Source organism: Myotis yumanensis, unplaced genomic scaffold (genome assembly GCF_028538775.1).
Source record: "Myotis yumanensis isolate MYYU_CA2020_CCGP unplaced genomic scaffold, mMyoYum1.0.hap1 SCAF_2, whole genome shotgun sequence".
Lineage (NCBI taxonomy): Eukaryota > Metazoa > Chordata > Mammalia > Chiroptera > Vespertilionidae > Myotis > Myotis yumanensis.
This window is the reverse complement of record NW_027223753.1, coordinates 47634594-47661626: the sequence shown is the minus strand read 5'-3', so window position 1 is coordinate 47661626 and position 27033 is coordinate 47634594. Positions and strand designations below refer to the sequence as shown.

Sequence of the window (27033 nt, the reverse complement as noted above, 5' to 3'; positions counted from 1 at the left end):
TGTCATTTAATACCTCAGAGTCTTCTGGAATTAATGATAATAATTTCTGATGAGCAACAAAAGGAATGCTGGTTATAAGTACTTTTGTATATCAAGAAAATATGATTTTTAAAATATACTTTATTGATTTTTTACAGAGAGGAAGGGAGAGGTATAAAGAGCTGGAAACATCGATGAGAGAGAAACAACAATCAGCTGCCTCCTACACACCCTCCACTGGGGATGTGCCCGCAACCAAGATACATGCCCTTGACTGGAATCGAAGCCGGGACCCTTCAATCTACAGACCGACACTCTATCCACTGAGCCAAACCAGTCAGGGCAAACAAATATGATTTTATCATTATGATCATTGAATGAGAAATTAGAATCTGGTCATTTCCAAGTTAAGATTATAAAATGGTTAAAAAATTTCATGATTCTATGTTTAGATGTAGGGAACTGATTTCATTATGTTATGATTATTACATTTTTGTCCATAGAGCTAATTATTATAGTAACATATGAATTATAATTAATATCATAAAAGTATTCATACTGTATGAGAATCAATATTGGGGTTGTCTTAATTTAGAAAAGAGAGTTCATAGACTCTTCATCTCTCACCTTCTACCAGTAATCTAAAACATTTGAACAATTATAAGCTGAAAAAACGTTTGCTCTAAAGTATTTGTAATATAAATCATATTTATCTCACCATATTTCTACTCAAACTATTTTGTATTCTACCAATTTAGAGCAATTCCCCTCTTTCTAATCATATATTTTCCAATTTTATCGGGTTTTTATACTAATAAGGAAAGTGCATCAAGGTAATAGATAAAATAAAGGCCAAGAATTTGAATATGCATTTTCACAGCAACACTGGGGCACAAAATAATATAATTACTCAAATCAACCCTTGGTTGCAGCTGAAAAAAGCAAAAAACAAGTTTATGCAGCAGTGTATTGTATAATAGTCCTTTATAGGCATATGTCATGACATTATAAAGCAAAGTGTGGTAATTTGCCCAAGAAATTTTGTTGGTTTCTTTGTTAAAGTGAAGAACATAGATCTGTGTTAAGAGGATATCTCTCATCTCGTTTTTTGTTTGTTTGTTTGTTTGTTTTTGTTTTGCTTGTGGACAAAGCCTGAAATACTGCTTAATCCATTCCAGAAATTGGAATGGATTTTCTGGCAATACGAATAACAGCTAATACTTTACTCAGTACACACTATATGCCAGGCACTATCTGAGTGCTTTATACAAATATCAATAACAGCAAACAAGTAGGAATTATTATGTGCTAGTCAGGGTCCTAAGCACTTTTTCTGTATTAACTTGTATGATCATAACAACAATCTTAAATGCTATTGTCCCCATTTTACATGCCAGGAAACAAAGACATTGAGAAGTTAAGTACCTTTTCCCTTGGTATGATAGCTAGCAGAACTGAGATGTATATACAAATTGCCTGACTCCAAAATCTGAGAGCTTAGTCCCAAAGCTGTGCTATCATCCTATAAGCCTCTCCTAATTAGGGCCATAAATGGGAATACTAAAAGATCTGAGACAATGTTAGTTAGATATAGAAAGGAGCCATTGATATCAAGTCCAAGCTCTATGCTGAGTGAGACTGATTATTTACCCAAGTTCCAAAACCAGATCGAGTTCAAAGCAAAAATTTTAGCCATGAGTCCTATCACATCCATTTGCCCTCTACTGTATATCTTAAAGCACTGAGGAAACAAATGTCATTGATACTTTCAGGGCATCTCTCAGGCTTCTTTAAAAAACAAACAAATAAACAAAAAACCCTAGCCCTGGCTGGTGTGGATAAGTTGGTTGGATATTGTCCTGTGCACCAAAAGGTTGCCTATTTGAATCCTGGTCAGAGCACATGCCAGGGTTGTGGGCTTGATTCTCAATAGGGAGCATGTAGGAAGTAATCGATCGATGTTTCACTCACATCTATATTTCTCTCTCTCTCTCCCTCTCCCTTTCCCTCTCTATAAAAATATATTGGAAAAAAAACTAAACATGTATCTATATGTTTTCTATAAATCAATATTGACCAAATGCTCTTGATAATTAAAATTCTTTTTCAGAATTGTAAGCCTCTGGTGAATATATATATATATATATATATATATATATATATATATATTTACACAGCTGTCAGAGATGTGATACAGGTTGAATGGCTACCTGATTGGGTAAGGAGTAAATGAGGCAACCTTTGCAGTATTTCCAATTCCAAGATATTGAGAAATTAGATTTATATTTTTAGAGACATTCTGAAAATGCCTTGGTGAAATACCTAATGGAATATTATTGAAATTGTGTTTATATAGTATTTGTAGCCATTATTGAATATTTTTTGTCCTCTAGGACTCTTTGCAAGGGCAAGCATCTCTACTCCACATTAATGGAGCACACTTGTATGGAGAATCTCTCAGAGTGGAGAATCTCTCAGAGTGGAGAATCTCCCAGAGTGGAGAATCCAAAGTCCAGAGGCAGGAAGGAAGAAGCATGAACAATAGTGGGTAGGCAGCTCAAGAGCTAAAAATTAGATCTCAGACTGAAATACCCCCAGAAGTGATGATAAAAATATCACTCAGATCTTCCTGTATACAAGTTTTTTCCCTTATTTTATAGGCATGTCTTCCTGGGATAAATCTTTCAGTTACAGACATAAAGTACACGCATAAAGTAATTATATAAGAAGCAGAAATAGTGACTCAGATCAGGAGACAAATCTCTACAACACTAACCTAATCATCCCTATCCAACATTAATCTTTCTTCCTAAGACTCCATCTCTAAAGCATCATTGTCAAGTTTATACTCTTACTCTTTTACTACATAACTAGCAATTATTTAATGTTGTTTCATGCTTGCATGTTTCTTTTCTCCCTCAGGTGGACTATAGGCTATTTAAAATAAAGACTTTGTCTTGTAATTGTCTTCCCCAGAAATCAATGGAATGTTGATGTTAACCATTTCCTCCACCAGGAATTCCATCTCTCTTATCCCAGCTTGTCTGAACCCTTCATTACTACTGGGCCAGCTATTGTGTGGAGTCTTTCACAGGTTCTATAGCCCTTAGTAACAACTTCCTTCTCTGAACCCTAACAGTGTTTACTGTCTCTACCACTAATTGGAACTGAGTATATGCCACCATATCCTTGGCAACACTACTCCTATCTGAGCCAAAAACATGATCCTTTCCTAGAAAGAATGTGTGCCAACCTTATAAGCCTCAAATAAGCTTACTGCACTTCCTCGGTATATAGAAACCTTTGAGGAATTCAAAACTATTGTCTAGGATCTAGTGTAAGGGCCAAAAATTTTAGTAGGATGAAGTTGATATCCTAGCACCATGCAGTCTACTCACAGCAATTGGAGTATAGCTGCATTAAGCCATCTTTAGTTCTACCATAATGAAAGAACTAATCAGGTAGGCCTAAGTCTAGGAGGACAAAACAAAACCTCAGGAGAACCTTACACAAAACCAAAGTTAAAGATTATTGAGAGCTCTCCAAGGTACCGAAGGACTGTAGCCACTTAGTCTACCCACCCAAAGGTAAGAGTCCTATTTCTCAGTATTCTGTGACACCATGTACTTACTTACTATATACTTACTTATTTATGTGACTTCCATTATTATGATGCCAGACACCTGCCTTAATCTGAATCCTACTGAACCTAGCAAAATGCTATAGTGCACCTTATTATTCTGATCTAACCAGGAAATATTCTTCAAACTGGCCTAGCTAGCTACACTGCTGACTAGCAACAAAATTTCCTGGTCAAATTTTAAAGGTATTTTAAAATTTATCTAGTCTCTTCAACATTAATGAAAACTCTTGAAAGAGAAGTTATGCCTTTGTATTTGCTGATAATAGCTAATTTATTTTTCTATGACTTCTAATATACACAGTCTAGTATGGGTCTCAGTCATAACTGACCACTCAGTGAATTCTTGTTGGCTAGCTGACCTAAATTGAAGAATTTAAACATGAAGCTTGAATGGTGCCTACAAATGCACCAAAGAATCATGCTTAGCTCCTATATTTCTCTGGGTGTATTATCTAATTACCAGTCATCCAAACCAGATCTGGACAGACTTCCAGCTTAGATTTAGGTTAGTGTGATATAGCAAAATAAAATAAAAAGTAATATGGTTATATGTAAAAATATATAATTGTCTGCTTCTAGATGCAAAGCACTCCCATAGTATACGTTTTTCAAAGGATGTGATTTAGTGGACATAATGTTCAAAAAATATTTACTGGAGCATCACTTAATTTGCATGAAACATTTAAATAACTTCATGTTAGATATAAGCTTATTCTAATAATTGATTTTTAAATAAATTGGACTTCAGTTTCTTAATTAATGATTTCTAGGCTAGGACAAGCACTCATACATTTAGTTGCTATTGCAATAGCAAAATAAAATATGCAGCAGACAACTAGCCCCAGACAATGCCATTGAAGGTATTATTAGTAACCAGGTCATTAAAACTATATGTCATTGTATCATGATGCATTTAAGTGTGAACATAGTAAGAACTACTACCATTAATTTAAGAGTATAATTACTCCCCAAAACAGCAAAAAAAGAGAAAGAAATGGTGTTTTCAATTTATAGATAGTTTCATCATTATAAAATATAAAATTATCTGTTTGTTACATCCTATACTCTTTTATTCTTAGATCACTGTCTGTATCACAAAATTTTAAAATTATTTTCATATGCATTTATATTCTTCCTTAGAACACAGTGGGCCCTCAATTAATATTGGCTGGATAAATGTATAACAGAAGCATAGTCCACTAATTTATGATTATGTTCCATAGACACTTTTATAAAACAGTATCATTTTGAGTCTGATAATGCTACTTATTTCCAAATCCTACCCTTAAGTTAATTATTTGGAAGACCATTTAAGATGTTGTCACTGCAAAACAGTTTCTAGGTTTGATAAGGGATATTAGAATATTAATCTCATATTAGAAATGTCCTGTGAGATTTCTATTTGTATCTACACAAGCAAAGTAAGGCAAAGTTGAAATAATAATCATTTCATAGGTATATAAATGTCTAATCAATATGTTGAACACCTGAAGTTAATATAATATTGTATGTCAACTATAACTGCAAAATAAATTTTAAAATTACTGAATATTAAAGCCTATTCATTCAATCTTCTGCATTATAAAAGTCATAATGACATACTCTTTAGATAGATGTGTCTGTCTTAACTTTTCACATTTTACTTTTTACTAAAACTGCTATATAGGCCCTATTACAAGAGTAATAGTAAAATAAGCAATTTCCACCTCAAAGATTCTATGCAGAGCTATATAAAATATAACCAGCCACTCACGTGCCCATCTATAAGTGGTTTTAAAATACAACTGGAATAAATAGTGCCATTTAACTCTGATTTCCACATGCAACTATATATAATGGATGAAATGTAAATGGTACATAGAAAGCACTCTTGAACAGAAATTTCCTTAAATCTCACTAATAGTAGATTATCTCCATTAAGTATTTCTGTACTTCGCAAGCAAAGTCAGGGGATACACAGTAGTGCCCTCACCCGAGCGTTTAAACACCAGAAAAATATGGTATAGAGCAACCGCGGGCAAACTACGGCCCGCGGGCCGGATCCGGCCCGTTTGAAATGAATAAAACTAAAAAAAAAAAAAAAAAAAGACCGTACCCTTTTATGTAATGATGTTTACTTTGAATTTATATTAGTTCACACAAACACTCCATCCAGGCTTTTGTTCCGGCCCTCCTGTCCAGTTTAAGAACCCATTGTGGCCCTCGAGTCAAAAAGTTTGCCCACCCCTGGTATAGAGATTTTTACCAGGAAGAAGTGACATTTTTATTTTGTTTTTATAACTTCCTAAATAGCTTTCTGGTCCTCAACATCACAAATAATGTTTTAAATTTAAGAATATCTATAGAAATATGAAAACATTTTGCTATTTCCAAAATACTGACTATGGTTGAACAGGGTCCAAATGATTCCATATGCAATTTGTGACCATGAAAACCAGCTGTCTACCACCATTACTGAATATATGTAGAACAAATTGAAAGCCTATTAGTTTATCGACATGATAAATCATTATCCTGACTCCTGCAACCGCATATTATATATTGACCTTTTATTTAGGTGGCTTTATTTTTAAACACATCAATATTAAACAAGTTGTAAATTAAGTCTAGTGGGTATAATCCTTTTCTTCAAGACTTATTGTAATACTTAATTTATTGATAAATAAGTTGATATATCAATTCAGTAGATATTTACTAAAAGCTTTTTACATGCCAGCCACAATGAAAACTACTGGTTAAACAGACAATAACTTCTCTGCTGTCAAATCTTTGCTTTGGTATTCAACAGTCTGATACAGAATGTCAAGTATGTAAACCCAGAAATGGCAAAGAAGTGCTTGGGCACAATTCAAGTTCCAGAGAATCACCCTCCAGCCTTCTTGCTTGAAGCCAATGCTCCCAACTCTAGCCAATTATGCTCTCCATCTCACCCCTTTCCCATTTGCCTTTTTCTCTGCAAGATTTGCTTTTCTCTGTTCTTCAATAGCTGTCCTAAATATTCTGCCCCTGGTTATATCCCACCATTTTCTTCTACTCAAGTATATCTTGCGTTTGAAAGCAAGTTACATTATTCTGCTCTCTATTAATGTATTGTAGAACCAAAAGCAATCACTGCAGGCCTTTTGGTGTGTTTCAGCACTAGAAAATTGGAAGAAGGTAAAAATATGAAATGAATATGGAAAGCTTAGGGAATCTACATAGTTATTGGTGATTTTAATTCTTTTTATGACATTGCATATTTGTTATCTCTCTTATATTCCATCTGTTGGCCAAGAGTTTCATCATCTTTCTTTTTTAAAAATTCTTTTTGCATTTTTCCTCTCACTGACTAGATTACCCTTGATATCATGATTCACGATTGTACCTAAAAAGTTATTTGTTCAATTAGGTCTATAATATTTGTATTCTTCCCTCCACCGAAAAAGGTTAGAATAAAGAGGACAATGCAGATGTTAAAGTTTGACAGCTGAATAATGATGTCAAAGATAATACAGGCAGTAGGATGGGAGTATGTGGAAAAGCAGAAAAACAGTATCTGAGCACAGTGGTACTCAATACATATTTATTAAATAAATAGAAGAGTGAACTCAACTTCACTTTTTATTTTAAACTTCCCTAAAAGTACAGATGAATTAAACCTTTCCAGTATGTCATTCTAGAAAACAAACACAACAATAATAACCACTAATAATTACTATGATTATTATGTGTGAGACACTGTTTTAAATGCTTTCAATACATTAACTCAATTTTCACAACAACTCCACGGAGTATCTACAATAAATTCCTCATTTTATAGACAAAGATACTCAGACACAGAGCAGTTGGTCACATGGTCAGTAATTAGAAAAATTATATCAAACTGCCTACCCACAAACATACAACATAAGCTCCCTTCCATAAGCATTTGTCTTGTTTATCTTAGTTTCTCCAGTGCCTAGATGTTGAACACTGCCTGGAATGTAGAAAGTGTTTGGTATCTTCTTGATAAGTGAATGAATAAAGACTTTAATATTAAAGAATAATATGAACTAACCATACAAAACAAGACCAATTCCTTACCCACTTACCAACTTCAGGTCTCCAAAGTTAACAGGAGTTCTCAGCTACTCACCATATACCACGCAATACTTAATCCAACTCTTTCCTCTTTTTCCCTCTGGAGGAAGAAATAAAACTTGGATCTCTGTTATACTAGAGTGCTGTTATCCTCACCAACATATCATTAGACTCACTGGCCTTGTTTCTATTTCATGAATATGACAAGCACATTGCCACTTTAAAGCCTTTTCACTTGTAATTTTCTGTTCTTTCTGATGGAAATGCTCTTCTTCCAAATTTCCTCCTAGGTAGAGACTTTTAGCCAGATTTCAGCTCCATCATGACCTACTCAATTAAGTTTCCTTTCTGTAAATAATATAAGCACGTATGAAAATATGCATATAGTAGTAATTATATATACATCTGTTTGTCCACATCAGGTATGATTCTCAGTTACTAATGATAGAATTGAGTTGCCAAAATAAAGAAGTTTCCTTCACCATCTATAACATTACCATAGGCTGAAGCTACATACTCCAGCTCAGTTCAGCAGAGAGCCAAGCTTTAGAATTTCAGATAAAAGTCCAGGTTATTATAAAGTAACTTATTTCCTGTTTATATTGTCCTTTGGACATTTTTCTCCCACAAGTAGATTAGAAGTAGGACGAGTACCTGGACCAAAACAGGCTGTAGGGCTTCCTGTAACCCTTGGCCATTATACAATCCAATAGCACCCCAAATTCCATATCAGCTTTACAATTTTTCATTGGCTGCCTTAAGGAAAAGGAAAAATTAACATATGAAGGGGCAAAGTGATGGTGAGAGAAAGTAACAAAGGACAATCTTGAAGGGAAAAAATAAAATGCAAAATAGCATTTCATTGTTAAAATCTAAGTGGATATAGATGGAATTCAGATCTCTTTAAAAATCACCTAGCCATATAATTGGGCCCCTAAGTAGTCACCTGTACAATCATCATTGCCAAGTTCTCAAATGGCATATACGTCAGCAAAAACACAGACAACAACATAAAGATACACAAATGAGAGAACATAAAAACTTAAAACTTTTATGCATCAAAGGACACAATTAACAGAGTGAAAAGGCAACCTATGGAACAGAAAAAATGTTTGTGAATCCTATATCAGATAAATATTTATTATGAATACTATATAAATAACCCTTATTGCTCAACAACATCAAAACCAAACAATTTGATTTAAAAATGAGTAAATGACTTGAATAGACATTTCTCCAAAGATATACATATGGTCAGCAAGTACATGAAAAGATGCTCACCATCACTAATTATTAGGTAAACACAAATCAAAACTATAATGAGATATACTTTAAATCCAGTAGAATGACTACTGTAAAAAAAAAGAAAGGAAAAAAAGGAAACAAATAACAAGGGTTAGTGAGGATGTGGAGAAACTGGAACCCTTGTAGGAATGCAAAATGGTATAGCCATTAGGAAAAAGTGTGATGGTTCCTCAAAAAATTAAAATTGAATTATCACAGGATCCAGCAATTCAACTTCTGGGTATATTCCCCAAAGAATTGAAATCAGGGTATCAGAGAGATATTTGTATACCTATGTTTATAGCAGCATTATTCGCAATAGCCAAAAGGTGAAAGCATGACACTAAAGATCCATAGGTACAGGAATGGATAAACATAATATGGTGGGTTCCAGGGCTGGAAGGAAGGGGAATGGGGAATTGTTGCTTAATGAGTAGAAAGTTTCAGCTTTGCAAGATGAAAAAGGTCTATAAATTGGTTGCACAACAATGTGGATGTATTTGATACCACTGGACTGTATATTTAGAAACACTTAAGATGGTAAATTTTGTTACGTATATTTTATCACAATTAAATAAAAAAAAACTATTAGTAAAGAGCATTAAATGAAATGAAGACAATTCCCTCAGATTTGAAAATTCAAAATTCAAAGCATTACCTTAAGAATATCTCCTGGGTCTTAGATACGGGTTATCCTTAGATACGAGGACCCATTGGCATTTCTGAATGAAGAGCAGCCTCTCACTGGCTACCAGTGTGATTTGTCTTTGTTTCTGTCTATTCAAAGTATGGCAAACTCAGTCCTTATCCACTCCTTCATTAAACACTTAAGTAAACAGACATTCATTGAATGCACCTACAACTCAAACATGGTGCTGGGGCATCACACAGAATGCACAATCCAAATCTGGGAAAGCAATAATAGATTTTTGCAGATTTGCAACAGAACACATCAATCATAGCATAGCTTAGTAATTAAAATAATAGACTTGAGCCTGAGCACCTAAGTCTGAATTCTGGCTGGGCCACTTGTTAGCTGTGTGATTTGTTGGGGTTTTTTTGGTTGTTGTTGTTTTTTGCCTTTTTACCTCAGTTTCCACATCTTTAAAATGGAGATTTTGTACTAATAGTACCTTATTCATAAAGTTGCTATGAGGTTTAAATGATTTGATATTTATGAAGTTGGAATATAGGAAGGGCTACATTAGTACTTACTAAAGAAATAAACATGTACTGAGCAGCTAACTAGACAGAAAACACACTGCTAGTAACTGTGAATATCTGCCCTAGAACTTAGAATTTAACATGGTAAACGGGAATTCCTAGTTGTCTGGCTATTTCAAGGAAATGTTCAAGTCCTTGAAACTATCTCCCCCATCTGTGATGACTGGGAACAGATTGTTTAATGGAGAGGAAGTATGACGACTGCTAAGTTTTGCCTTGTACTAGACTCACAATGTGGATGCTTCTGCCCTAGCAGCTTCAAACTGCACAGAAGGAAGTGGGAGCAAGCCTGTTGTCATGATGTGCACACTACGATTGTTTTCAGAAAGAAATGAATCATTAAAATCAAGTGTTATTCCTGGGTAACAGAGAGGAAAAAGACAGCAAAGGCAAAAACAAATCCAAAGTTAATAAAGTTTCTATTTTATCAAACCAGAGCCATGGATGGAATCATAATGAGGCTCTCTGAGCAGAAGCCTGAGCTGCATTACAAATGTGAAATTTTTTTCTGAGGACCAGATGGAAACAGTAAATGCCTAGAGAATTTGAGAACATGTTAAAAATGAAAATCCTAATCTCAATAAAAAGTTATGTCTGATGGATGCTACTACAAAACCAGAAAATATTTAAGACATAAACTCCTGAAAACTAAACAACACTTAAGAATTCTCAACTGGTAAAAACTTGGATAAAAAAATCTTTCATGGAAGTTCAAAAAAGAGCATTTGGACGGGGACAAAAAATAATATATAACTCTTGATATTCATCATTATCACAATTCAAAAAGGAAAACAATTATAAAATCTAGGTCTCAATTAAAGATGAGTTTCTTAACTGAGTACTTAGAAGAAAGAGGTTTTAAATATTTTAACCTAGAAAACCATATATAAATTCTCTATTTCTATTTAAAACATTGGGTTGTCTTTCATGTTGCTAATTTCTATTGTACATCTGTTCACATTTTAGGAATATCCTAATTGTTTGACAAATAGTATGTGTGTGGGTTTTCTCATACCCTATAATTTCAGATATTATATTATTATATCACCATCTGCCTTGCCAATATCTCAAAAGTAAAATAGGGACCAAAATAAATCTTTCTCATGTGCAACCAAAATATAGACATATTAGAGAAAAGAATAAGAAATTCAGTTCAACAGTTACTTGCCTGTTACCATGAAATGTGCTGAGACTAAACTTAAAGTAGCATCACTTCACAGCATATACATATATCAAATCATTAAGGTATACACCTTAAATGTGCACAAATGTTATATGTCAATAAAACTGGAAATAAAATAAAATTCTTTGCCAATTGAAAAAAATAGCACCTGGCCTCAAGGAGATTGGTCTAATACAATGACTCCTGATACTTTTTCTTCCAGGTATTTCCCTAAAAATATCATTATCAATGGAGTTACTCTGTCCTGAAGGTACTCATGTTGTTCTTGTTGATTTAATAGGCAGTCATAGTATGGAGGGGAAATAGTCATGGTTTGGACTTGTGTGGAATTCTCAGGGCACTTACTCTATGGGCCTAAGTGAGATACTTGGCCTAGGGAGTAAATGTAGATAAAAAAGGGAGAAGGGAGTCCACATTTCTATTTAAACTTTGGGGACTGGAAGGGGAACCAGCTGAGGAGATTTCGGAAAAGCAGTCTCTGAGGAAAGAGAGAGATTAAAGTGTCCAGCAGGCCCAGTGAAGGCAGTGTTTCAAGAAAGAGAGTAATCATCGATATGATTTGCTGCTGATGGGCTGAATAAGATGAGGGTTGAGGATTGATCATTGAATTTGGCACATGAAGGTTTTAGTGGAGTTGTGAGGGGAAAACTTGATTCGTTTTCAAAAGAGTATTAGAGGAAAGAAAATGTGGAGAGAAGTAGAAACAATTATTTTGGGGAGTTTTGCTATAAAGAGGAACAGATTTGTGGTAAAATATAGATGGGTTCATGGGGTCAAAGAGGGCCTTTGAAAGAACAGAGCTATAATACCTTTGTAGAATGACAGAAATAATCTAATAAGATAAAAAACTGATAAGACGGGGACAGCCGGGACAAGTACAAGAGCAAAGTCTTAGAGAGTGAAAGGGGATATAATGAAGTGCACAGTGTAGGGGTTGGCCTTAAACAAGTACACAGAATTAATCCATAGAAACAGGAGGAAGGCAGGAAACAAGGGCACACAGAATAGGCAGGTGGTACACATGGTGAGTGAGGGAAAGGTTTGCAGCTAGAACTACATGCCTGAGACATTCTGCCTATCATCTGCGTCCCTTGCCTTGAGGGGATTGGAAAATACTAGTTCATCCTCTAAAATACTTCCCTTTGCCTCTGCTCTCTAATGTGTCAAATTCTACCAGTGCAGATTAATTCTTCTAGTTTAATGTTTATTACCCTAAAATGGAATGACACAATAAACCCCACGAGTCAATTATGCTTAAGTGAGAATTAATTTGTTCAGTCTTCACTGTGAGAAGGCTTTTAAAAAGGAGACATGAGAGTATGATAACCCTGAACATTTTCCCTTTGGGGTTGGGAGCTGGAGGTTGAGGAGAGTGGAGTGGGCTGTGTGAGGAAGTACCACTGAATCTATGGAACTTACCAATATATACAGTGTGCAACCCTAAGAATGCATGGGCTAATTCTTGGTTTGCCACTTTGTAGCTTGGTTACCTAACATCAGTCAGTTGACCTCTCTGAGTCTCCGTTTCCTCATCTGTAAATGGAGGGAAAAATGTAATTATATAAGATGTGTAGGTATACTTTTTTCTATTATTGCCCTAATATTAAAAAAAATTTAAATACTGCTATCTTTTTCCTTTCTCTTGGAGCATAATTCCTTCTTGCTCACACCAGCAGACTACTTATACCCAAACTCATGTTCTATACCAGATTCCCAAGCATAGTTATCTAGTGAGTGATTACTGAACAAAATAAGTCACCATAGCAGGGGCAGATTCAATGCTCACAGGCATTTGGAAAGGGGAGCAGCACCACTGTTCTGTAAACCTTCAGTTTCATAATCAGATTGGTACCACTTGGTAGCAGTGGGAGAGCCATTATGTTTTTTGCTTGTATACTTGCAACATGTATATCTATTAAGTAAAATCATTTCATAAGCCAAAACAGTATATGCTCTCCTTAGCTGGAACAAAGCTCCCTGATGGCAAGGTGTATCATGTTTGCATCATCCAACAATTAATATTTGTTGATTGGAATCAATACAAAATTAAAATACAAGCCATACATCAGAATTAATTCATGGGCAATGTCTTAATTAATTCATAATTAATAAGCAATATCTATCCAGATTTTACCCATTGAAAAAGGACTAACAAATACAGCCATGCTTTAAGAAACTAAATATAAACCTCTCAACTTTCAGAGTACAAAGTACTTGGCAAAAGCCTTGTTAGGGTTCACATAAAATATAAAATTCATTAATGTACTTTAAAGCTGAGTCACATTCTTAAAAATTTCATATGCATAAAATATCCTAGAATATTTTTTTCTTCTGTATATCTCTACCAAGTCACTTTGCAGAAAACCAAATCACTCTATAACCACTGGTATTCAATATTCATATCATATTTATAAGGTAAGGATGGTAGAGCAGGTAATTATTAATTCATTTGACAAAAAAAGCTACCAGCAGAAAATGTATGCATACAGGCTCACTGGGCATTTGGGATTCAGCTGGCATTAAAACTCAAATCCCTTGAATCCCAAGCTAGTGATGTGTTTATAGAGATAGCTCTTTTACAATATTAGACTCTGTGAAACTTTATTCAGATGAAGCAGTTGCTTCATTTAATATATAATTGCCAGATAAGTTCCTAAAAAATCTTATTTTTATTAATTTAGACAGAACCATAAAATTGGCATGATTTTTGTGAAGTCTAAAGCATTTTACCTACTTTGCACTGCTGTAAAGCTTTCAGTTTATTTGAATAGTTATTTTCAATGAAGTATCAGTTCATTTGAACAGAACCCCTTGTCTTAAAGATATAACCTTTTAATGCCTTTCAATGGCTAGGAGACAGAATCAACCTGATCAACAACAACGTGAGAAGGAAGTCTTTATCAAAAGAGAAGCAATAACCTTTACTTCTGTTTTTATCCCTAAATATTCTTGGAAACAACCAAGAAATAAAGGGCAATTTGATTTAAATGCTATAAAGTCATCTGGTTAAGGTTAAATGCAACTTTCACTGCATTGAATATTGGTTATATGAGCTTCCCATTATCTTTCTGCAGGAAGCATGAAAGTGATGTAAAGATTTAAGGGGGTAGATAAGATCCAAAGGTCCCATAGTTTAGCTCCTGCCTCCATACAGCCTCTCACTTGCACAGTCCGATACAGCAGAAAATCCTCCCTTTTATAAAATAAAATGTTTGTGGTACTTAATAATGTTTATTAACAGGATGCTCTTTACATACAATCCAAATAAACATGCACCATTTAAACCAATCACTTTGCTTTGTATTCATTGTATTAGTTGAACATTACTTTTGTCCTATAAATTGATCTTTCTTCTTCCAGCAAATAGGTTCCATTTCTTTGTGTTTTTATAACAATTATAATTAATTTTATAAATATTATGCATGAGTTGGGAAAGAATTGCTTTCTCTCTTCTAATGAGGAAGTTGAGGTTTCTAAAAGGTTAAATGACTACCTCTGCCCCACACATAAAACAAAACAAACAAAAAACAGTTTGTAAGTGGCAACACCAGGATTCATGTCTAGCATGTCTAGACTCTTTGACTCCAGATTGCGCTCCTTTCCCATTGCCTCTCATGAATAAACTTTCTCATGTAAACAAATCACTAGGAGGTTAGATTCTAAAGACGAGGGAAAATAACTTCAGTGACATTCTGGTACTTTGAAAAGAAAATCAGTTTTTGCTAATCTCTTCAAATGGGGTACACTGAAATAGTGTCAACAATAAATAAATTAAAAAAAAACAGACTTCGGAATCTCAGAGGGAAGGCCGGGGTGGGCGGGAAGAGATCAACCAAAGAACTTGTATGCATATATGCATAACCCATGGACACAGACAATAGAGTGGTGAAGGCCTGGGGCAGGGGGATCTGTGGGGGATGGGCAAGAAGTGGTCAATGGGGGAAAGAGGAGCACATATGTAATACTTTCAACAATAAAGGTTTAAAAATAAGTAAAATAAAAACAAACATCAGTTTTAAAAATGCATTAGAAATTATTTAAATTAAAGAAATAGTGTTTCATTGGCATCTAGTTTCACTAATGGAGACAAGTATGAAATTCAAGAAGGTAACTGGAATTTTAAAGAATGAAGATTATTTTATGGCCAAAGTAATTTGCAGTCATCTCTGAAGAACGATACTGATTAAATCTCATACCACATAGTGATTTCTTTTTCTTTGTAAATTTTATTTTACTGTGGTAAAACATTTACATGGGTTTTAAGATGAAGTACTATCTTATGAAACTAAGTATTCTCTAAGTGGTCTAAAAAGAATAAATTTATTATGCACAATTGCTTAATAAAATGTATTTAATTAAATCATATCATATAAAATATTTAGGTAATTTATGTTGTGATATATATTATAAATTTTTATATGAAATCATAAGCGCTGGATATGTTAGTGAACTAATATCTGCTGCTTACCTACCATTGTGCAGGGATTGTGCTAAGCATCGTACACACTGTACTCCATTTACTCTTCATAATGGCCTAGTGAGATACAAGTAGTATTTTTCTAATTTTTCAGATACAGAAAAAGAACCTAAGATAGGCTAAATGATTTTTTTCATAACCTAGTGACTGGTAAAGGTGGAGTTGGAATTCAAATGCTTTGTTCTTGGCACCATACTACCCAGCCTCCCTGTGTAGTTAGACAGGCATGAGCAGAGTAGGAATAATAGGTCAGGTATGGAATGTCATCAGGGAGGAAAGCCCTGAGTACCTAGCAATGGGCAAAACTGGGAAAACAAGGACCTTTCCTCCCCTAGCATACTGCTGGTCATGTGATTTAGACCCTCTGACCTTTCCTCCCTATCATATAGCTAATCATGTGGTAGAGCCCCTTAGAGGAGGAACAAGGGGCCAGAGAACAGCCTCATGTGACTCCCACACAAGCCCTTGCTCAACTACTCCCTCAAGCAGTAAGCCCTCAGGACAATGAGGTTCTGACCTGCATGGAACAATCTTGAAAGCAGAGTCTTGGGTCTGTTGACCACAGAGACAGAAATAAACTAAAACTAAAACTAAAAATAACAAACTAAAAATAACATCTAAACTAAAAATAACATCTTTGCCTCAATTGAGTTTCAGCTCCAAGCCCAGAAAAGCAGTAAGGCCAGGTGGGCTGACACCATGGCTGACTTCAGGACCCATGACTAATGACCCCCTCCCCTGGCAGGGACCAATCTGTGGAGACCACAATCCTGAAAGGACATACCTAGAAAAGATGATGAATATTCTATTGAGGTCATCCTCTGGGACCTCCCCTAAGATCCCCGCCTTTAGAGAGGGGATAAAATCCCTCAGGACAGAGGACCCAGCTCTAGCTCTTCTAGCTCACTCGCTCTCTCTTCTCTCTCTCTCCCTCCCTCATGCTTCCCTCACCTTCTTCCTTTAGGTGTGTCTCTTTGCTTTCTTTTGCCTAAGCTCCAGGGGCCCTTCTTTTGCCTCTGTAACTTGTTTCCTGAGCCCATACAGCCCAACTGGCTCACTTCCTCCACAGCTCACCTCTTCTACCTCTGTGACTTTATAAATAAACTTTTGCTAATATATGAGTCTTGCTTGGAATTCTTTCTTAGCCAGAACTCAAGCTCTGAGGTTACTGAACCAAGGTCCAATCGCCAGAAACATTTTGGTGCTGTTTTGCCACTAATACCTGTGTTGATTTGGTAAATATAGACTGTTGGAGACACAACTCTGTTTTCTGTGTAAGCTCAGACCTGGCTGAGTAGTCTGAGAGGTAAGGACCAGGGCCTTAATTATCCCCAGGAAGTTGAAATTTCATATAGATTTTAATAGTAAAATCTCAGGAAGTCTTGGGCAGTTCAGACACTAGCAAGAAAGCCTTGGATCTCTCTGTTTCTTTGTCCTGTCTTCTTCCACCTCTCTTCAGAAGGCCTAAATGGTTCTGATGGTGAGATAGTTTTCCTGAATAAACTTCTGAGGTAACCATGGCCAAGTTAAGTCACAGAAGTCCTCTCAGAAGCTCTATGCTGTAACAAATAGTGTGAGTTTATTAATTTGTGGAGGAATAGAAAGGGTGGCAAGGACACATTTTGAGATAAATGAGTGTCTTATGACACTGGAATTTTCCCAAGGCATTCGTTCACTGAATCTTATATTCAATTTTTATATGTGGACTCCTGAAATAGAAAAGGCATCTTCTTATTCTTTATTTTCTTCCGCGTTTCAAGCTTATTGGTGCAAGTGGGTGGAATTACTTCAAATTGGTTCTCTTCTAATTTTTTCACACAATGGATGGTAACACAGGCTATTTTAAAATATAGCAACCAAACAAAGCTATACATTTTCTTATTGGGGATGTAATCTATTCACACTTGGTTCATTAAAATATGATATTCACATGATAATAAATGACTTATATTTTGTTTTTTTAGTACATCAAATGATTACACAGTGGAATTTTAAAGTTATTTCTTTACAAACTCACATGCACTTTGTCTCTTTCAAATTGACACATTCCATACCCAGTGGATGTTTTCCAAATAATAAAAAAATAATTTCTGCTTCACCCACCAAGACTGAAAATAATGTGGATGTTTGTGTATGTTTAGATATTTAGTAATGTAATTAAAGAGTAGCATCTATTACATGACTTATAATGCATGAAGTGTTTTGCTAAGTACTCTAATATATTATCAGAGGAGATAGATAGTGGATTACATGGACAGGTATTTTTTAATTTAAACTAACATTTGAAATATTTAAACATAAGGCTATTTTTTCCACTTTGCAAAGTAAGGAATTGAGGTCTAAGACAGCTAACTGATTGATCTATTATTTTAATAGCAGATCAAAGGAAAATACTAAACCCAATCTAGCTTTCTTGACTCCAGATAATATAGCATAAAACAAAGATTTTAACACTAAAAAATAAAATTCAAGGTAACTTCAAAATAGTATAATCATAGAACCCCATGTGTAGTATGTTAAGACATTATATAATGTCCCATAATAATGGCACAATTTTTATAGGGTTAGGAAAAAAAAACTTATCTTCTTGGGGCAGAAAAATTTGAATGCTACAGACATCTATCCTCTTAGAAACTGTTTCAAGCACCTCAAACCAATAATTTATCACCAGGAAAAGTCAAAACTATTACAGACACTTCTATCCGTCCACTATATTTCAATAGTTCACTTTTAAAAATGGGGCTAAAAACTTATTCATAATTTGTCAGTATGTGAGTACAGTATTAAGAATTAAACTCTGAAATTATGGTATGAGAATATGCTGATGTAATGGAAATAATTCCATATTGCAAAAATACACGAGCTTCCTTTTGATCCCCAAACCACTGCTCTCCATCAAAATGTGCTCTCTGCAAATAAAAGGAAGCATATATATGATTTTATGTATGAAATACAGAGGTAAAGTGGAAAAACATTAATCATTAGTAAATCTGGGTAGAGGGTATTTGTTATACTAGCCTTTCAACTTTTTAATTTATTTTATTTTTTATTTTAAGTCCTCACCACCAGTGATTTCTCTTTGACCCACAGATCCTTCCTCCCTTCTGCCCTCCTGGACATCTTAGATGCACATAATTTTAATGTTATAAATTGTCTGGAAATTTCTATGACTTCATCAAGCACAGCTGCACAGAAATATTTTTCTCTCTCCAGTCATTTATCTCTTAAATTGGTGGTTTTCAAGTACTTGGAGACTATGGAATCTGTATGAGATGCCTCCAAAGTTTTCCAACCCTGTAGTCATCTATATTGTTTTATTTGATCCAGGACCAGGAAAAAGATTGTCACAAACCTACTTCTCAAGGAATCCCCAAAATGATTCTTAGAACACTGATTTATAGAAAATACAATTTGAATGCGTTTTTCCTTGATGCCACACTACCCAGACCTCTTTATTCCCAGTCTGAGCAATTTGCAGTAAGCCTGAGTTGAGGGGTGTAGGCCGGAAGAGGAGCAGCCGGGCGGCCAGGGGAGCGCACCTTGTGACAGGTACTGTTTGCCAGAAAAGGGCTAGAGTAGCTGTCCTTTCTTATTCTCCCTCAAAGAGAAGATGCCCATATTCCAGCAAGAAGCAATCTGAGAAGGTCAACACATTCTTTTTTCAACCGAGAGTACACAGTGAGATTCAAACATATTTGTATCAAACAATTACTAGGAGTGACAGAGGTCCCAACCTCTCAGTTCAGAAAAAAATGAGACAGAGTTTTTTTTTACTCCTGGTGATGGTTTTTCGACAGTACAAGAGTTGTGAACTCACAATTGCCTCACTCTGCAAGCCACAAACTCTTACTTCCAAGTTACCCAGGAAATCCTATAGAAAGCTCAAATTTCTTATTTTAAATGTTGCATCAGTGAAAAAATATAGGTAAATGATGTAATGTATAATGTGCAAACATTTTAAAGGACAGATAACAAATAGATTCCTGTGTACAACATTTCCACTCAGACAGTAAGAGATATGTAGAGCTTTTCTGTGCTGTGGCACTAATTGTGCTGTGTGATGCATGAGGAATACCTAAAATAAATAATTGTACCATGCGACAGACAGATATTCACATTATCGCACTACAGTCAGTATGATTTGTACACAGCGGCTTAATTAAATAGACTACCATGTAAAACACTTAGCCTCTAGTGAGATGTTATAATTAAACCTGTATCTGCAATATTCTAGAATACAAAAATAGGAAGCAAGTGAGAGTAGCCTTACTGCCAGGAAGGGAACACAACTGTTTATGAGATGAGTAAAATAAGAATGCTTGTAGAATAAGCATCACCTAAGCTTCCTTTCCTCCTCCTTCATATTGGGCGGAGGGAAGAGGGCTCACAAAATAAGAAGCAGGAACCTTAAACCATAGTCATTTTCCTTTTATTTTTTTCAACAAATATATATTAGGTGCTAGCCTTTCTTGTAGGTGCCTGGGATTTAGTAAACAAAATGAAATCTCTGTCCTTGGGCAAGGCAGTAGGATTGGTAGACAATAGAAGGAAAAAACAATATAACAGACAGATATGTCTTTTCAGATGATGTATTTTTAGGTAATAGTAAGTGCCAAGAATAAATATAAAGCAGATTAAGGGACTAGAAAGTGAAGGGTGCTTTTTTTAAATAGAGGAAACAGAGAAGCCCTCTCTAGTATATATATTTGAGTAGAAGCCTGAATGGAAGTGATTGAGCCTTGTCCACATCTTCCAGACAGAGTAATCACCACGTGTAAAGGCCCACAAGTGGAAGCGGGCTAGTGTTGTTGAAGAACAGAGAGGCTACCTGGCTGGAGAACAGGAGATGAGGTCACAGGTAGCCTGAGGCCAGATAATATCAGGCCTTTTAAACCACAGTAAGCATTTTAGATTCTTTTCTGAGAATCATTTAAATGTCTCAAGCATAATGTCGCTGGTGTCTTGACAGTGATGTTAGAGAAATAAGCACTATAAACACCTATGGAGAAAAACTGGGAGTTGACAAAAGAGGAATGGGGAAAGAAAGCAAATGGGATTTTGCAAAAGGGGCTTAAACTTTAGCAGTTGGACAATAGGCATGGTTGCTGGGCCACCTTCCAGCGTGGGCCCTGGGGGATTTCATCATTACTTTACAAAGCCCTTTTTACAGTAAGCGTTTTTAAAAATCCAATATATTGAAGATTTGCAAACACTAAGGAGGCCATGGAAACACCATTTATAGACCTGCATTACTGAGAAAATGCTTGCTCTGATTAAAGCAATAGACTCAGGCTGTGAGGCATAGACTTCCACTGGCATTTAGTTCAGACTGTGGACTAAGATAATTTCTGTAAAAAACCCCCCACCAGGATTATACATAAAGCACAACACAAAGCACCTCTGGTAAATTAGGACTGAGCACTAGGGTTTTCCCCAAATGCACTCATCTTCCCAAGCACCTCAGCTGTGATTGTTTGATGCATTTGGGGGTAGTGCATCAGCTACCATCCATAACATCCCATTTTAGGTGATAAATGCAAGGGATACCGAATTTGCATGCTTGCCTCACAATTTCCATAAACAGTAATTTGTTAAGTCATAAAGAATGGTATAAACAGAGTCTTCGATGTTATGGGATTTACACAATAATTAGAAGTCATTATCTCTCAAATGCACATTCTCCTTTTTCCCTTTGCTTCTAATCTCCTAGTCCACCACTGCACCCTCCACAATGCCTGCAACATATCTTTCCAAAGCAAAAGCTATTTATGGCCATTCTTTTCTCACAACCTTGCAGTGGCTTCCCGGTGATGGAATAAAGCCCAGAATCCCTTAAAGTATGGCTCCAATCTACAGATTCAGTCTTACTTCCCATCTTTGCCACCTTTCATCTTAGGTTGTAATTCCAGTGAACTTTGCTCACTTTCCTTCATACTTCATATTCTGAGTCAAATCCCAACTCAGACCCTTAATTGCTGTGTAACTTTGGCAAATTACTTATCCTCTTTATGCTTCATTCCTTTTCTTATAAAACGAAAATAATTATACTCATGAGCCTTTTAGGAGACTAAATAAGTAAATATATTTAAAACAATATCAGACACATTGTAAGTGCTGAATAAATGTGAGCTATTATTACTACTAGAGGCCCCTTGCATGACATTCGTGCACTGGGGTGGGGAGGAGGGGGGAGTCCCTCAGCCCGGCCTGCACCCTCTTACAGTTCGGAACCCCTTAGGGGATGTTTGCCTCCAGGCTTAGGCCCACTCCTGAGGGGTCCTTAGCACAGCCTTGGAGGCGGGAGAGGCTCCCGCCACCACCACTGAACTCGCCAGCTGTGAGCCCGGCTTCTGACTGAGCAGTGCTTCCCCTGTGGGAGCGCACTGACCACCAGAGGGCAGCTCCTGCATTGAGCGTCTATCCTCTGGTGCAAGTGCACGTCATAGCGACCTGTCATCCTACTGTTTGGTCAATTTGCATATTAGGGTTTTATTATATAGGATTATTTGTAAACAAAATTTCCTTATTATTGTTTCCTTGGGGGAAAAAACAAATAAATAAAACCCTTCCAGCGTCTCTTTTCCTGAAAAACTCCCATTCATTCTTCCAGACCTCATACATATGACATCTCTTATCTAAACTTTCCCTAACACATTGACTTACTTTCCATCAGTACTCACTTAATATGTGCTCTAATAACAAGTTAATCATCATTCTTCAATATCATTATTTACACATCATTGGTTAATTATTAATGCATAAATTTGTTTTCCAGTACTACATAGTTCTTTGAAAGACAAGGACTCTCTCTTTCTAATTTCCTATCTCCTAAATCCAGTGTAGGATCTAGAGCATAGTAGAATCTCAACAAATGTCTTATTCAATCAAATATTTAATCAGTAAGTATGTACAGACACAAATATTTCTCAAAATTTTCCAATATTGCTAGGAAATAACTCAAGAAAATTAAAAAATACAAGCACAGATTTAGTAGATTTAGCTAACAAACCAGAATTAAGTTGTATAAGACAATAAATATAACTCAAGTTTAGAGGAAGGTCAAGCATGTACTAAATTCACTGTTTTCTTTTTACTCCTCTCCAGTTATCCAGCTTTGTCTTATCAGATATAAATTCCTTTAGAGTATGAACTATGTTAATACTTTTGCATTTGCATATTAGACACAAAAGTTCATATTTCATGGAAGATTTCAAAGATATAAGTAGAACTATAAGGGGAAAATGAAGAAAAACATAGGACTTTTTTCTAATACTAGCCCTAATTAAAAGAATAGTGTTCCCTGTGCAACCACATTTATCTGCAAGCATGGACAAACAGAACATGGGTCTCATCCACCAATACATGTGCTCTTTATGAGGAGAGTGTAGAGAAGAGATGTGTAATAGGCCCAGGATGTATTCAAGACTGTCACCAATACCTTCTTTCAGAAAGCATCATGCTGATGATGATGGAGGAGAACTGATGAAAAAGGTTGGGACATCAGCAAAGGAAACAAGATTGAAAAAGCTGGACACTGTGTGGCAAATACCAGTCAAGAAAAAACAAGCCAGGTACGATTATTATGCCTCAGAAATGTTCACCCCTGATTTGGGGTTGGGGGTAAATAATAAATAGGAACTCTGGCATTAATTTCCCCACTCCCCATTTAGCAATGCTGACTATTCCATTGACACTTGGCAAAGTGTGACATGTATATTTTTTCATGCCATCTAATGAGTGTAATGACTGCTTCTGGGTTTCAGAATTTGAAAGTTTGGGATGGTGTCTCGAGGTCAAAACAATGATTAATTAGATAGAAACACTTGGAAGAAGCTAAAGCAGTTCAGAACATTTTTTTATATCTGCAACATGTAATATTGAAAAGAACATGAACTTAGCATGTTCTTATAGTCAAATGAAACTTTAATGAGATAACATATGTGAACATTCTAGTAAAGAACTTAAAATATTGTAGGCATTGGAATCCATGCAGGTTAAATGGGAATTTTTTTCTTACTCACAGCAGTGCTCAATTCCATAAGCTGAGTGAATGAAAAAAGAAAACCCTGGGGCCAATTAATAATGATCTTCAGATTCATGCAGGGTCTTCTAAGTCTTAATATCCATTGAAGACCAAAATACAAGTTATACATATTATCTCTCTATATAAAAGGCTAATATGCTAAGTGTCCGATCGCTATGATGTGCACTGACCACTGGGGGCAGACGCTCAATGCAGGAGCTGCCATGAGAAATGGCACTGCAGACCTAGCACCCACAAAGTGGGAAACAGGCCCACCACCACCCCAGAGCAAAAGCCCACCAAATCGCAGCCAATGCTGCTGAGACCCTATGGCACAAAATGCGGCCCACATCCCAGCCCAGCTTGGAACCAGTCACTGTGGGTGCCAGGTAATGACGTCATGTAGCAACACCTAGCTTCCTCTCCCTAGTGACAACTAGCCTCCTTGAAGTTTCTTCAGCCCAGGAATACAACTTGCTTTATTGCCAGGTGCAAACGTTTCACACTTTAATCAAATGTCTGTGAAGCATTTTCCCATGCCTCATCTCATTTGATCCTCACAGAAGTCCTGGAGTAGGTAGATAGGAGACTCGATGGAATCCTATTTTCTTTTCATTAGTCAGAAAATGGAGATTTAGAAAGCTTAGAAACTTGACCCGACTGAAAACAAGTAAGAAATGGTGGACCTTGAAAATTACTTCAGGTTTTCTCACTGTGCAGAATATAGTCAAACACTGCTGCAGTTAAATATTTTACCCTTTGTTCTCCCTGCATGATCCACAATAATAATCTGCTTCATGTTGATTTTTACTGCTGTGTTGGTGACAATTACCTGAAAGAGAAGTTGGGGTGCTTCACTGAGCTGGGAAAATGTTTAGCTACATCAGAAAGCAGGTCTAATTAAGCAAGTTTATTCTATATATACAAAAGGCTGAGTTGACTCACGCACTAGCGATACATATAAAGCTCTCGCTGGCGCCAATTGCATGCATGTGTTTTGATCTGTAATTGTCGATCATGAATTTGGTTGACACTTCTATTATAGAGAAAGGGTGAATAGAGATATTAAAATATTTCTTCTAATTAATTTCCTTTCTTTGTGCATGAATTTGTGCACCGGGCCACTAGTATATTATATATATGTTGACCATAAGGAAGAATTTTCCAATACCTGGACTGTGAAGTAGTGAGAATGTGTACTGAGTGAGGTTATAGAGCTATTTTCTCCAGAGTCTTAAAAATAGGGCAGATTTCCATATGTCAAAGATGGAGCAATTGTGGTCCTGCCCCAGGATAAAAAAAGCAATGAGATAATCACCCAAATTCCTTCCAGATTTAGGATTGTGTAAATATTCTGATTAGTGACAGCACATTGAATATCTACTTTTTTCCCCCAGATATTTTCTAAATAACCCCAGAGTAGGCATTTCACAGGTGTTTTTTAAAAATCTTCTGCCATTGGCCCACACTTCACAATGTAGGTTTTCAAAACCAGAACTACATGTTCATCTGACCAAAATATGAAATCTACAAATAACTAAAGATTTAAAAAAATTCTCCAGAGGGTTTAGAAATAAACTTTATCCTCTGAATTGTTTAGCTTCATCATGAAAATTACTTTAATTTCAATGCTGAAATCAAAACAATCCAATCTTCTTAAAAGAAGCCTACTGTCTACTGTAAAGTAATAACATGTTTTTAGAGACTTCTAAGTGCATATCTTGGAATTTCTAACTTGAATGCATGGTTTGGAAAATACCAATCGTTGATCGTGAAAAGATGGTTACATTTCATCATGACAGTGAGGCAAAAATAAAGTACTTTTGATCTTATTTCCTCATGTAACTTTCATATGATGATAAGAAAAGCACATACTTTTTAAGATTAGTTAGAAAGTCATTTAAATATATGATGTGTATGTTTTCCATAAAGAAACATGGAATGTTTCATGAAAATAAAATTGACAAATGTTAAACATACACTCACATAACACAATAGAAATAAACATAAGTATAGACACAATCAGGAGCTGAAGACAGACTGTGATACAGCTTTACTAAGAAACATAGGAAGGGGAGTACCTGAGTTGGAAGGAGAAAAAGGGTGAAAATGAGTAATAGTCCCAACTGAAGTTATACAGCATGTGTGATGACGACTGTATTCTTTAACCCTACATTATGTTACATTGCACCAAAGTCATGTGTTTTATTTTTTAGCACTTTGTAGAAAATTTTGTTTTAACTTAACTAGGAGATCACTTTAATCACATTAAGTTACCGCAGACGGTATTTAGTTGTTCTTTCTGTAACTTGCTGTAAGAAAATTTGTATAATACATGAGTAAAACTATTCTTTAATCACTTTAAAATTGGGATTTTTTGGGAAAGAAAAATACAATATTTATAGCTCTATGTTCCTAGAACATAAAAAATGTACTCTAAATAAAAGAAAGTTCAAATTATTATCTTTGGGAACTCTACCATAAAGAAAATATTACCAAGATTTTATGAAGATTTTCCATTACCTAAAAATTAGGTTACTCAAATTAAATGTCCTTCTGATCAAAATAAGGGCTTAATATTAACCCAAGTAGTAAAAAATATGAGTTTATTAACTATAGTATATGTATTTCACCCTTGTTTTTTATTTCTGAGAACTAATTAACAAACCTATATACATCCTCCTATTCAGGTATACTACTTAGCAAATTATATAGAAATACACATGCACTAACTGTGGGGTATACCATTAGAGAGAGGACCTCTTTAAATCAGTACATATTTACATATAAATCTTCTCTTCATACAAATGTTACCATTGGTAGATTTTTAAAAACTCATCATGTGTATTCTACAAGTCTGAGATTATGATTAAATAAGATTTAATCCACCAAAAAGATGACCAAAGATCTCCAATAAAGCAATTACATGAACAACAGCCCATTGTTAGAAAACAAAAACAACCATATCTTGTTTAGCTAGGTAAAGTATGTTTTGGCTAAACATGTGGTGGCCATGAAAAGTAAGCTACATATTTCTAGGGGTAACCTGAATTTTCCAATGCACTGTGCACTAGATTAGACAACAGAATTCAAGTAAATATTAATTTCAAAAACTAGATATGCTCAGTTTATAATGTGGGTTGGCAATCTAGTATGCACTC

At 35.5% G+C, this 27033-nt stretch overlaps 1 protein-coding gene across 4 annotated transcripts in view; it reads right to left on the bottom strand.

Moving 5' to 3' along the window:
- PDE4B (phosphodiesterase 4B) overlaps positions 1–27033 on the bottom strand; it is a 525239-nt gene that overhangs the window by 331052 nt on the left and 167154 nt on the right. The window lies entirely within an intron of this gene.